Source organism: Peromyscus leucopus, chromosome 22 (genome assembly GCF_004664715.2).
Source record: "Peromyscus leucopus breed LL Stock chromosome 22, UCI_PerLeu_2.1, whole genome shotgun sequence".
Classification (NCBI taxonomy): Eukaryota; Metazoa; Chordata; class Mammalia; order Rodentia; family Cricetidae; genus Peromyscus; species Peromyscus leucopus.
The window spans coordinates 54970913-54982210 of NC_051081.1; positions in this window are offsets into that span (position 1 = coordinate 54970913).

Here is an 11298-nt window from a genome sequence, read left to right on the forward strand (position 1 = left end):
GGCGAGCCCTCATCAGGTTCTAAATAAAAGCCGAGCTTCATTTCCTATGATGCTCCTATGATTAAATAGGCTGACAGAAGTAACCCAAGGGGGTGGAAAGGGAAGGGGTTTTTTTCAGCTCGATGTGCAGGATGTAGTCCATCATGTTGGAGGAGAAGTCAAGGCAGTCTGTGCTTGAGGCACTGGACACATGACATCCAGTCAGGAAGCTGAGAGCAGCGAAGTCTTGTGTTCATCTCCCTTTCAAACAGCAATACCCCAGCCCAGGGGATGCTGCCACCCACCTTTAGTGTGGGTCCTCCCACCCCAGTTAACACAGGTGTGCCCCCAGGCTAAGTAAGCCCTCACAGGTATGCATGCCTGGATGCTCTCCCCACAGACGATGATTCCAGACCTCGTTAAGCTGACAACAAAAGAAAAATCCGGAACACAGAGATGCACACTTTGAGGGTCTTTCTTCAGCCGCCTGGGCAGTGGGCCATTTCATTATTCTCTTAGTGTCTCAACTCGAAGTAATTCTCAACCTGGGGGTTATGACCCCCCCTTGGGGGGGTCACGTATATCCGATATCCTGCATATCAGATATTTAATTACGATTCAAAACAGTAGCAAAAATACAGTTGCAAAGTAGCAACAAAATAATTTTATAGTTGTGGGGGGGCGGGGGGGGTCACCACAACATGAACTTGTATTAAAGGGTCACAGTATTAGGAAGGCTGAGAACTTCCTCAGTCATTAATTTCAAAATCCCACCTTCATTAAAAGTTAAGGCGGAGTAAAAGAACTCTTTTCCAAGACAGAAAACAAACTGAACACAGGCCTGGAGGCTGAATGCTTAGGGATGTTATGGTTTCTAGTGTTTTAAGGACGGGCAGGAGGGGGTGGGGTGGGGTGGGGGTGGGGGGTGGGGGGCTGTGCTTTGAATTCATCAGCAAGGTAAGAACAATGGTGGCCTTGTAACCTCTGGGGTGTCCTGTCACAGGGTGAAGACAGAAGAAGGGGGGGGGGGGAGCTCATCCCTGTGTGGCAGACAGACAGGCAGAGCTCAGAAGTTCCTAGCTGTGAATGAGGCGCCTGTGGGATTGGCTTCTCTAGGAGACAGCACTCACTCAAACAGCCTGGCCTTGGGCTTCATGGGGTGGACACACAGCTGGGGTTTCCCAGCCCCCCCTCTTTCTCATGGCTCTCACTAAGAAGGGTCACCTCTCTTTAACTGTGGCAGAGCAAACCCAAAGCTTTGGGTCATGGCACCCCTTAGCATGCTTTGCTTTTCAACACCCCCCCCAAACACTTCCCTTGAGTCCCCTCTTCTGCCTACCCCTAGCCTCTCTTTTGGTTTTGTTTGTTCAGCACAGCAGGGCTTGTTCCCTGAAGAATGAATCCATTTCTCTTTACCAAGTAGGAAACCTGAAAGCCTCCCTGACCCCCCACAGAGAATTTCCTTGGAGAAATCACCAGCTTTGTTCACAACAGCAGGTGGCAGTGTTGCTATAGGAAACCTCATGGCTTCCAGGGCCTGGGCCAGCTCTGAGATATTTTTACCCAAAAGAGAAAAGGCCCAATATGAAACAAAAACTTGGCAGAAGAAATTCCGAGAAGAATGCAAAGCTCCTGAAAGACTGTAAATTACCAGCACGTCCTGACACACTGAGCCCTAGCTTCGAAAGCCCCCAGCTTCGCTTGCCCTCCCACCCCACCCCCACCCCAGACCCCAGGCCTTTTGGAAGAGGTGATCATCCTGATCATCCCGGCTATCTATCCCGAGCTGCTAATGACCTCTCCACCTGGGCAGCACAATTCTGCCCCTTCCCACTAAGCTAAGAAGTTCCCACTCAGAAAGATGTGAAGGAGCTGGGAGCAAATGCCCTCTTGTCTCCTGGACTATAGGCCTCTGTTGTGAGCTCCAGAACTCCTGCCTCAGATCTCCTGAGGTTGACTTCAGCAAGAAGTGCCTGTGCTAAATCTCAGAGTTACCAGCTGGGTTCAGGGACCATTCAGGTGTGAGCAGTGGAGCCAAGAGCCAGATCTTTTTTGCCACCCCCCACCCCCCTGCGGCTTGCAAAGCTCAGTCAGGTGTAGATGGAGGCCTGGGATTCACAGCAACAGTATCTGAGCCTCCTTTCAGGTCTCTGTTTAAAGTGCTGGTGTGTGTGTGTGTGTGTGTGTGTCTCCCTGCAAGTGGAGGTCAGAGGTCAGCCTCAGGTGCAGTTCCTCTGGGCTGTACACCTTTAAAAACAACAACAACAACAACAACAACAACAACACAGGTCCGCTCCATGGCCTAGAGCTCTCTAAGTAGGCTAAGCTGGCTGAATAGTGAGCTCTTGGGGTTTGTCGGGTCTCCTCCCTACTGCTGGGATGGATCTCAAGCACATTCCACCATGCCTGGCCACACCCCAGTAATGGTTATGCAGGTCAGCTCTGCTGTTTTTTTTTTTTTTTTTTTTTTTTTAATAGAAAGTTCACACATCATGAAATATAAACAAAGAGAGTTTGGGGTGAACGGGAAGGCTGCTTATGCTGGTAAACATACACATACAGACCAGTCATAGAATTTAGTACATGATATCTATACACCACAAGAAGAGAAAGAAAAATCAAGTTGGGATAGGCTGCCCTGGTTAGCTCTGATTACCAACTTGACCCAGCCTACAGTCACTGAGAGGAAAGTGTCTACTGAAGAATTTCCTTGATTAGATTAGCCTCTGGGCACATCTGTGGGGCTTTTCTTATTGTGAACTGATGTAGGAAGGTCCAGTCAACTGTGGGCAGACCCATCCCAGGAAGGTGGTCCTGAACATACAAGGCAGCTAGCTGATAGAGACCAGCTTGTGTGCCAGCTAGCAAGCAGCATTCTTTTCAGTTCCCTGCTGTACTTGCTTGGCTGTGGAATGAGTTCCTTGGTCAGAGGTAGCACAAGCAGATCTGTGCTGTGGATATCGCTCTGTATAAATAAACACTGATTGACCGGTAGCCAGACAGGAAGAATAGACAGGACTAACAGATAGGAGAGTTGAGGGAACAGGAAGTCAAAGAGGGACACTACCTGGAGCCGCCGCCAGGACAAGCAAGATGTAAGGTACCGATAAGCCACGGGCCACGTGGCAAAGTATAGATTAATAGAAATGGGCTAAATATAAGAGTAAGAACTAGACAATGATAGACCTGAGCTAATGGCCAAGCAGTTTGAATAATGTGAGCGTCTGTATGTTTATTTTATAAGTGGGCCTTGGGACTGGCGGGACTTGGTGGGACCTGGTGGGACCCGGAGAGAAAAGCTCTCCAGCTGCAGATCTGCCTTGACTTCCCTCAATAATGGACTGTGATCTGAAGATGTAAGATCAAACAAACCCTTTCTTCCCCAAGTTGCTTTTAGTCAGAGAGCTTGACCACAGCAATAAAAAAGGAAACCAGAACAGAGATGGAGGCTGCCGAGTGAGCGGATGGGCAGAAAGTGTGATCATTTTATTGGGTAGCTTGACATCTCCAACCCCTGACAAAGCTGGTTATGAGGTGGGGGTCAGGATCCTAAGTACTATTTGATAGACTAGAGTGACAGTTGATCTTGTCAACTTCGGACTTAGAGTCACCATGGAAACAAACCTCTGGGGGTGGCTATGAGGCATTAACTGCATTAACCAAAGTGAGAAAACCCACCCTCAATGTTGGTAGCACTATCTCCAGGATGGTGTCCTAGAGGATTTCAAAAAGTGGGCTGGGCATCAGCATTTATGTCTTCCTGCTTCCTGGCCGTGGCTGCAATGTGACCAGCTACCTCAAGCTCCTGCTGCCATGTACTGAGAGAAAGTGAGGCAAGATAGACCCTTCCTTCCTTGAGTAGTTTTATTAGGTACTTTGTCCCAGTAAGAGAAAAGTAACTAATAGTAGATTTAACACCCACACCACACTTCCTAAGGATGCACCATGTAGTATATGTAGCTGAAGTTTTCCTGGTCTCACCTGGCTCCTGCGGCCCCATGGTCCCACAGCCACTCAGACCCAAATGATCACACAGAGGCTTATATTAATTATGAACTGTATGGCCTAATGGCTCAGGCTTCTCACTAGCTAGATCTTACATCTTAAATTAACCCATTTCTTTAAATCTATACTTTGCCATGTGGCTCATGACTTAGCAGTACCTTTACATCTTCTCATGGCGGCGGCTGGCAGTGTCTCCTCAGCTCTCTGTCTTTCTCCTTCCTTTCTCTCTAGTTAGAATGTCCCACCTAACCTTATCCTGCCTCACCATTGGCCAGACAGCTTTATTTATCAACCAATCAAAGCAACACATATTCACAGCATACCGAACGACATCACCCATCAAGTATGCCTAAACAGAAGGACCATTTTTATCAAGGGAAGAGAAATTACAGTATTTGTTCACTGAAAAAATGGGCTCTGGACACAGCAGGGAGATTGAACATATGACCTCATAAGGACTGTGGCAGAACGCACCAGACCAGCACTAGTTCATGTAGTGGGTATTCATTCCACCCATGGCCTTTGGGTTCCAGCCCCCAGGGCGTGGCCTCTTGGATAGCTTAAGATCTGGGGAGCACATATTCGGACCCCTTTCTTTCTTGGGCTCTTGGGTGGTGAAGACTGAGTCAGATGGTGTGAACCAGGGTGGGACCGGTTCTCAGCTTGCCTTCTCCTGTATCAGTGAGTTGTTCCCCCATCCAATTCATTAATAAATAGTCCCTTTCTCAGTAATCCATGGATTTCCTGCATTAAGCTCAGGCCAACAAAACCCCATCATGGATGGGGGAGGTGGCAGAAGTTTCACCCATAGCTCAGGAGCTATTGCAACCAAAATCTGCTAGGAGAGAGTCGGTTCTCTTCAAGGGTGTGGACCCTGCTAGGTCACTCATACTCCCGGAAGGCCACTTTACCAAGAGTGTATGTGTAACACAAATTGGACTTGATGGGTGTTAAAAAATAGGGGTGCACAAAGTTGGTTGGGCAAGGAAGGCAGGGTGGGTCTTGGAGGAATTGGAGGGGAGTGAATATGGCCAAAATCCATGTAAAAAATTATCCAAGAATTAATAAAGCATTAAGCATTAATATTCAGCCTTGGGCTAGTCATCTGTACTTCCAGTTGCCAACTTGCCTGCTGTGAGACTGAACTTCCAGCTCTCACTGGTTGTAAGTTGGTGTGGGGGCTACGGGAGAGGAGGAGCATGTGTGCCGAAGAGTGGATGTTGGCTGTGTGGTCCAGTAGGTGCTTGCTCACGACATGAGCAGATTACACCTCAGCTATACTTCTGGATGCACAGAGCTGCATGGCTGTGGCCCTCATAGTCAGGGATAGCAAAGTTGAGCTGTCTCCTGAGATACCTCGGTTCACATTATAGACAGTGTAAAGATTGCTGCAGGAACTTCGAGACCAGTCGCAGTTACATGGGGAAGAATGTGATATTAGTGACTGCCAAGGGCATGGGCGGCGGCGGGGAGTAGGGGGTGGGGATCTGATGGGGGGAGGTTTCTGTTAAGAGTCCTATGCCACTGGGTGGTGGCTGTGGGGCAGCAGCAGCACACACCTTTAATCCCAGCTCTTGGGAGGCAGAGCCAGGTGGAGTGAGTTTGAGGCCAGTCTGGTCTGCAGTGCGAGATCTAGGACAGTTTCAAAGTTACACAGAGAAACCCTGTCTTGAAACAACAACAACAACAACAAAACAAAACACAAGAGTCATATGACTATGCCATCCCAGGTCAGCATGGAAGGTTTGATCCAGAAAGCTGCACTGTGTATGAAACTCTCAAAAAACAAACAAACAAAAAAGCTGAAAAAAAAAAAAAGACCCCAAACCTAAAAATACACACGCTTTCTCTTCCTCTCTGTGGCGCTCCCTGAGCCTGAGGTGTAGGGGTTGTGTTGCAGATGTATTGATTGTGGTTGGGTACTTACTTCACAGTCTGTTTCCTGGTTTTTGACCCGTGATGGCTTTCTGTAATAGTTTCCATCTGATGCAAAAAGAAGTTTCTCTGATGAGGGCTGAGAGCGACACCATCTGTGGGCGTCACGATAAGTATTTAGAATGCAGTCAGGAATTTTATGGCTGTGGGAAAGGGGCAGTCATTACCTGGGGTGCCCGAGATTACGTGCTCTATACATGGCAGAGACACTGTGCCCGTGAAATCTTAGTAGTATGGTTGCCCAAGCAAGACCTACACAATGGCAGCTCCGGGTGGAGCCCCAATGAGAATGAAGAATTACACAGAGAGGGAGGATCAGTCTTCTCTAGGGATGAGCCCTAGATGGGCTATCCAGACACAAATGGTCATCCCTAAGCACATATGAATAGGAAGAACACTAAATGGATGCAGCAGGGTGTGTGTGTGTGTGTGTGTGTGTGTGTGTGTGTGTGTGTGTATACAATAATACTTAAAGAACAAGAGAGCATGAATTTGAGAGGAAGTGAGGGAGACATGGAAGGAGAAGGTGGGTGGGGGAGAAAAAAGTGGATATTACATAAATACAGTATTTATGTGTGAAATTCTCAAATTAAAAAAAAAGAAATATAAAATAAATCCTTCCCAATTGGATTGATATACCAAAGTGAGTTTATTTGACTACCCCATTATCTTGGAGGGAACTAAATACCATTTCTTTTCCTTTTCTGTGTTTTCTATTTTCCCAAGTAAGCATGCAACAATTGTATGATAAAAATCATGAAAATTAATAATAATAATAATAATAATAATAATAAAAGAACAATGTCAACCTGAATTGGAACATATTTTCCTTAAAATAAAAAATAAGCATTTATATTTATGTGTCTCTTTGTGTGTCCCCCTTGAAAATGTATGCCAAAGTATACACAGTGCCTACAGAGGCCAGAAGAGGGCATGAGTCCCCTGGAGCTGGGGTTATAGGAGGTGATCTGACGTGGGTACTAAGAACTGAACTTGGATCCTTTGGAAAACCAGGAAATATTTATCCTGCTTCATTGTAAGACCCTTGAGACAAGAGAAATAAACAAGATTCCTATTGGTCTAGCAAAAATTGACACTTTGTAGAAATCCTTCTCAGATATTAATAGAACAAAGTTGAGGTCTTTCAGATAGATGGAGGCTGCCTTGCTGGGAGGCAGTTTGGGAATCTGAGAACATCTACAAGCCAGTGTGCAAAGATTAATTAGCAGTCTGTCGAGAAGAAGGTCACAATGCTGAATGCCAATGTGCTAATGTCTCTCCTGGTTTCAAAACACTCACACCTTTTGTCTAATTTGTTTAAATCAAGGGGCTCCTGGAGCTAAGAGAGATGAGAGAAATCGGTGTGAGAGAAAAATTCTCACTGACTAAATCAAGCTCTGCAGTGGTGGGAAACGTGCTACCTTGGTGAGCTTCACTGTTGAGCCTCTGGGTGGGTGCTGTGTGGTGTCTTCCCACAGGTGGACTTTCACCTTTAGAAACTGACCTTTCACTCCCATCAAATGCGTGGAAAGTTGGTTGTTGTGAACTTGAGAGTAGATGGTTGACCAAACCTAAATGTCTACTTGAGTCTTGTTCAGCTGTACAGATTTTTCCAGCTGGTCCAATATTCCATAACCCATGGCATACGTCACCAGAAGCCATGCATGAGTCTTCGCTATTTCCATTAAAAAATAGAGCGATTGAGCCGAGTGACCCTGATTGGAAAGATTACATGACCCACTTTAGAATGTGGTGGTAAAACACACACACACACACACACACACACACACACACACACACACACACTTCTGAATTCAGTTCACCCTGGAATTGATTTCCAACTCTTGAGTTAACCTTTGGCTTGATGGATGCGTTGGTAGCATTGTTTTTTTTTTTGTTTTGTTTTGTTTTCCACCTTACTTGATAGGACACAAAAGGCACACATATTTTCTTGTAGATATCTGTTTCAAACAAACAAACAGTCATGGGATAGAAAGTGGGAAATGGCTCAGATACCAACTCCCCCCCCCCTTGAATCTCACTTTTCACACATGACTGATATTCAGGGAGACATAGAGCTACCTAATGAGCTCAGCAGAGGCCTCCAAAAGACAGACAGGGATGGTGGTACATGCCTGCAGTTCCCTTACTTGGAGGTTGAGGCAGGAATATACCAAGTTCTAGACCAGCCTGGGCTACAGAATAAGACCCTTTGTCTCAGAAACAAAAAACAACCAACCACTACCACCCCCAAAACCCAAACAACAGGAGTTGGCAGGAGTTTAGTGTACCAATATTTGTGGGGAGCCCTTTTAGTGCATGCAAGGGCCATGCCAGCCAGGCCCATAACAATTGAGTTTTACTGATTGGGGTTTTATTTGTTTGTTTGTTTATAATTATTTTGTGAGATAATGATTCATGTAGCCAAGGTGGGTCTCAGACTCTGCGTGTAATTGAGAATGGCCTTGAACCTCTGATCTTGCTTCTATTGCCTGGAATTACAGGCTGCAGCACCACGGCTTATGCAGGTTAACTAGGAAAACACTCTACCAATTAAACTACAGACCCAGCTTCCTACTGTGGCTCTACATGGTGTTTTATGCTGTGTTTAGCCTCTCTGTGTGCATGTGTCCAACCATAGCCAAACCCCTGGAAGTCTGGCCAGGTTCTCACACCTTCATGTCACCTCTTTTGGTAACAGGGCATCCCATTCATTCAAGGAAATTCCATGTTTCAGATAGTGTGTAAGGCCCAAGCAGAGGCAGCAGCAATACATACTGTTAATTAACATAATGGGAGAAGTCGGGACCTTTGGCATAGCCTGGGTTCTTCCACAGGCAAGGCATACCTCTCTCTGTGGAGGTTGCTTCTCTACAAGTCCTTCCTCTCTGTGGCCTTTATCCTGCCCAGGCCTATGGTTGCACCCTGATGACTCATTGGTTCATCAGAGATGCAAGGAAGAGCTGGTAGCTTCAGCATCTGCAGGGCAGGACTGAGTTAGCATCAGAGCCTGTGGTTCCTAGCTGGGCTCATTTACATGTTGATTAGAGTTTACAGGCGCTCTGAGTTTGCCAGTGGGCTAGTCCTTAGCTGCATAAACTTTCAGATAATTTACATTTATTCCATTTTTAGAAAGAGCATAACATTTTTCAATTGAGACATTTATATTCTCTGACACTTTGTGTACTTTTGTCACAACCAAATTTCAGGAGCCGCCTTTTACCTCCTTACAACGGTTAGTTCATCTTCATGCACAGCAAAAAACTGGTATCTCTGTGAACTTAGGGTTATAGGGGGATACTGGTCTTTCCCAAAACTTTTTTTTAGCCATTAATTCTTTTGTTCCAGCAGCATGCTATTTATAACTCCAGGGCACAAAGCTTACATTAGGTCAAAAATTTATATTATGTACATTTTGATCCTGACCTTATGTTAAGGCTTTTGACCCTCAGGACAAACACACAGACTTGAGGATGTGGGATTATTGTCCCCATTGTATAGACAAAAGAGCCATGGTGTCTAGAGGTCTAATACCTTGTCTGAGGTCATAGAGCTTGCAAATAGTGGGAGATGCAATCAACAGAATGGTCTAATGTGTGCAGAGCCATCACAGTGAGGCTTCCCATAAAATGTTTAAAACTGACCTGGGAGCCAAGACCCCTAACTTTTTTTTAACTCCAGCCTCTTCTCTTTCTGTAACCACAGTTCTCACTCTTTTGGGGCCTTTTCTAGATCTCATTCCTTTAAATAACATCGTAACTCCTTGATGTATTTCCCCTACACACACCCTAATACTGAACTCCAGCTTCTCTCCCTCCCTCCTCTTTTTCTCTTTCTGTGTGCAATGGGTATGTGGGTGTGCTTGCCTGTGCAAATGTACATGGAGAACAGAAGTTTATGACCAATGTTTTCTGCCATGGCTCTTCATCTTACCTTTTGAGACAGGGTCTCTCACTGAACGCAGGGTTTGCCATGTCAACTAGCTAGCTGGCCAGGGAGCCATTAGGAAGTACCTGTCTCTGCTTACCCAGAGCTGGGGTCACAGGCACATGCAGCTCTGTGCAAGAGACACCATCCCTGTGCAGCTGGTCTATTACCTACTGCACCAATTCCCCAGCCCATCCCCTCCCATTTTTTTTTTTTTTTTTTGAGATAGCATCTCAAGCAGCTTTTGGCCATGTAGCCCTGGATAATCTTGAACTTCTGATCCTCCTGCCTCCACCTCCTCAGAGATGAGACATATCGTGTGCCACCATGTCCCCCTGCTTTTGTAACCCTGGGGGTTGAACCTAGGGCTTAATGCACGCTAGGCAAACACTCTGTCAATTGAACTTCACACCCAGTCCCGGAAACTGGGTTTTCAGATATGTCCACTTGATGGCTTTTGATGAATATTTAAGTCATTTCCCACTGTGAAGTGTCCACACCTGCTCCTCCTTATGCCACAGAACAACCTTCTCTATTCCAGTGACAAGCCACCCTGGCCCTCTCTCAGGTCAAACGCAAAATACCAGTTTTCTTTGACACAGCTCCTGGGAGAAGCCAACCAAATCTGTCTTCAGGATATGTCTCAGTCACTTTTGCATTGCACACCATAACCAAGGTGGCTTTTCAAATGTTTAATTGGGCTTGTGCTTTCAGAGGGGTTCACAGTCCATGGAGGTTCATCAGCAAGCAGCAAGCAGCAGGCATGTTGGCTGGAGCAGCTAAGAATTCACATCTTAGTCTGCAAGTGGGAAGCAGAGAGAGAGAGAGAGAGAGAGAGAGAGAGAGAGAGAGAGAGAGAGAGAGAGAAAGAGAGAGAGAAAGAGAGAGAGAGAGAGAACTGAGAATTGTGTGAGTCTTTCAAGACTCCAAACCTACCCCTAGTGACATACCTCCTCCAACAAGGCCACAACCCCTAATCCTTACCAAACAGTTCCACCAACTAGGGGCCACGTATTTCAAGCATATGAGCCCATGGGGGGGGCACTCTCATTCAAACCACCACAGAATACGTCAACCACCTGAGGCTCTTACCCTTCCATTGGTGGTCCTGACCCAAGCTGCCATCCTCCTCCTTGGATGATAGCCACTCCCTCCCAGTTTGTTTGAGCATCCCCTCTTGCTTAAAGGTGCGTCTCCGACCTAAGGTACAGAGGGGGGCGTCAGGGGCATCAGGATGGGTCTTCTTGCCTCTGGGAGGTCTCATCTCCTGCCATTTGACCCTGGCCTGCTCTGTAGGCCACTTTATTTTTTTGCCAGTCCCCCATAACTCCTTAATCCTCCCCCCTCCCCCCGCCCTTTGCTGAGGCAGATCCATGCCTGGGGCTTTTCACTGCCATTCCTTTCTTGGAAGGGGGCCATCCTTCCTCTCTCTTGCCACAACTCTGCCTACAT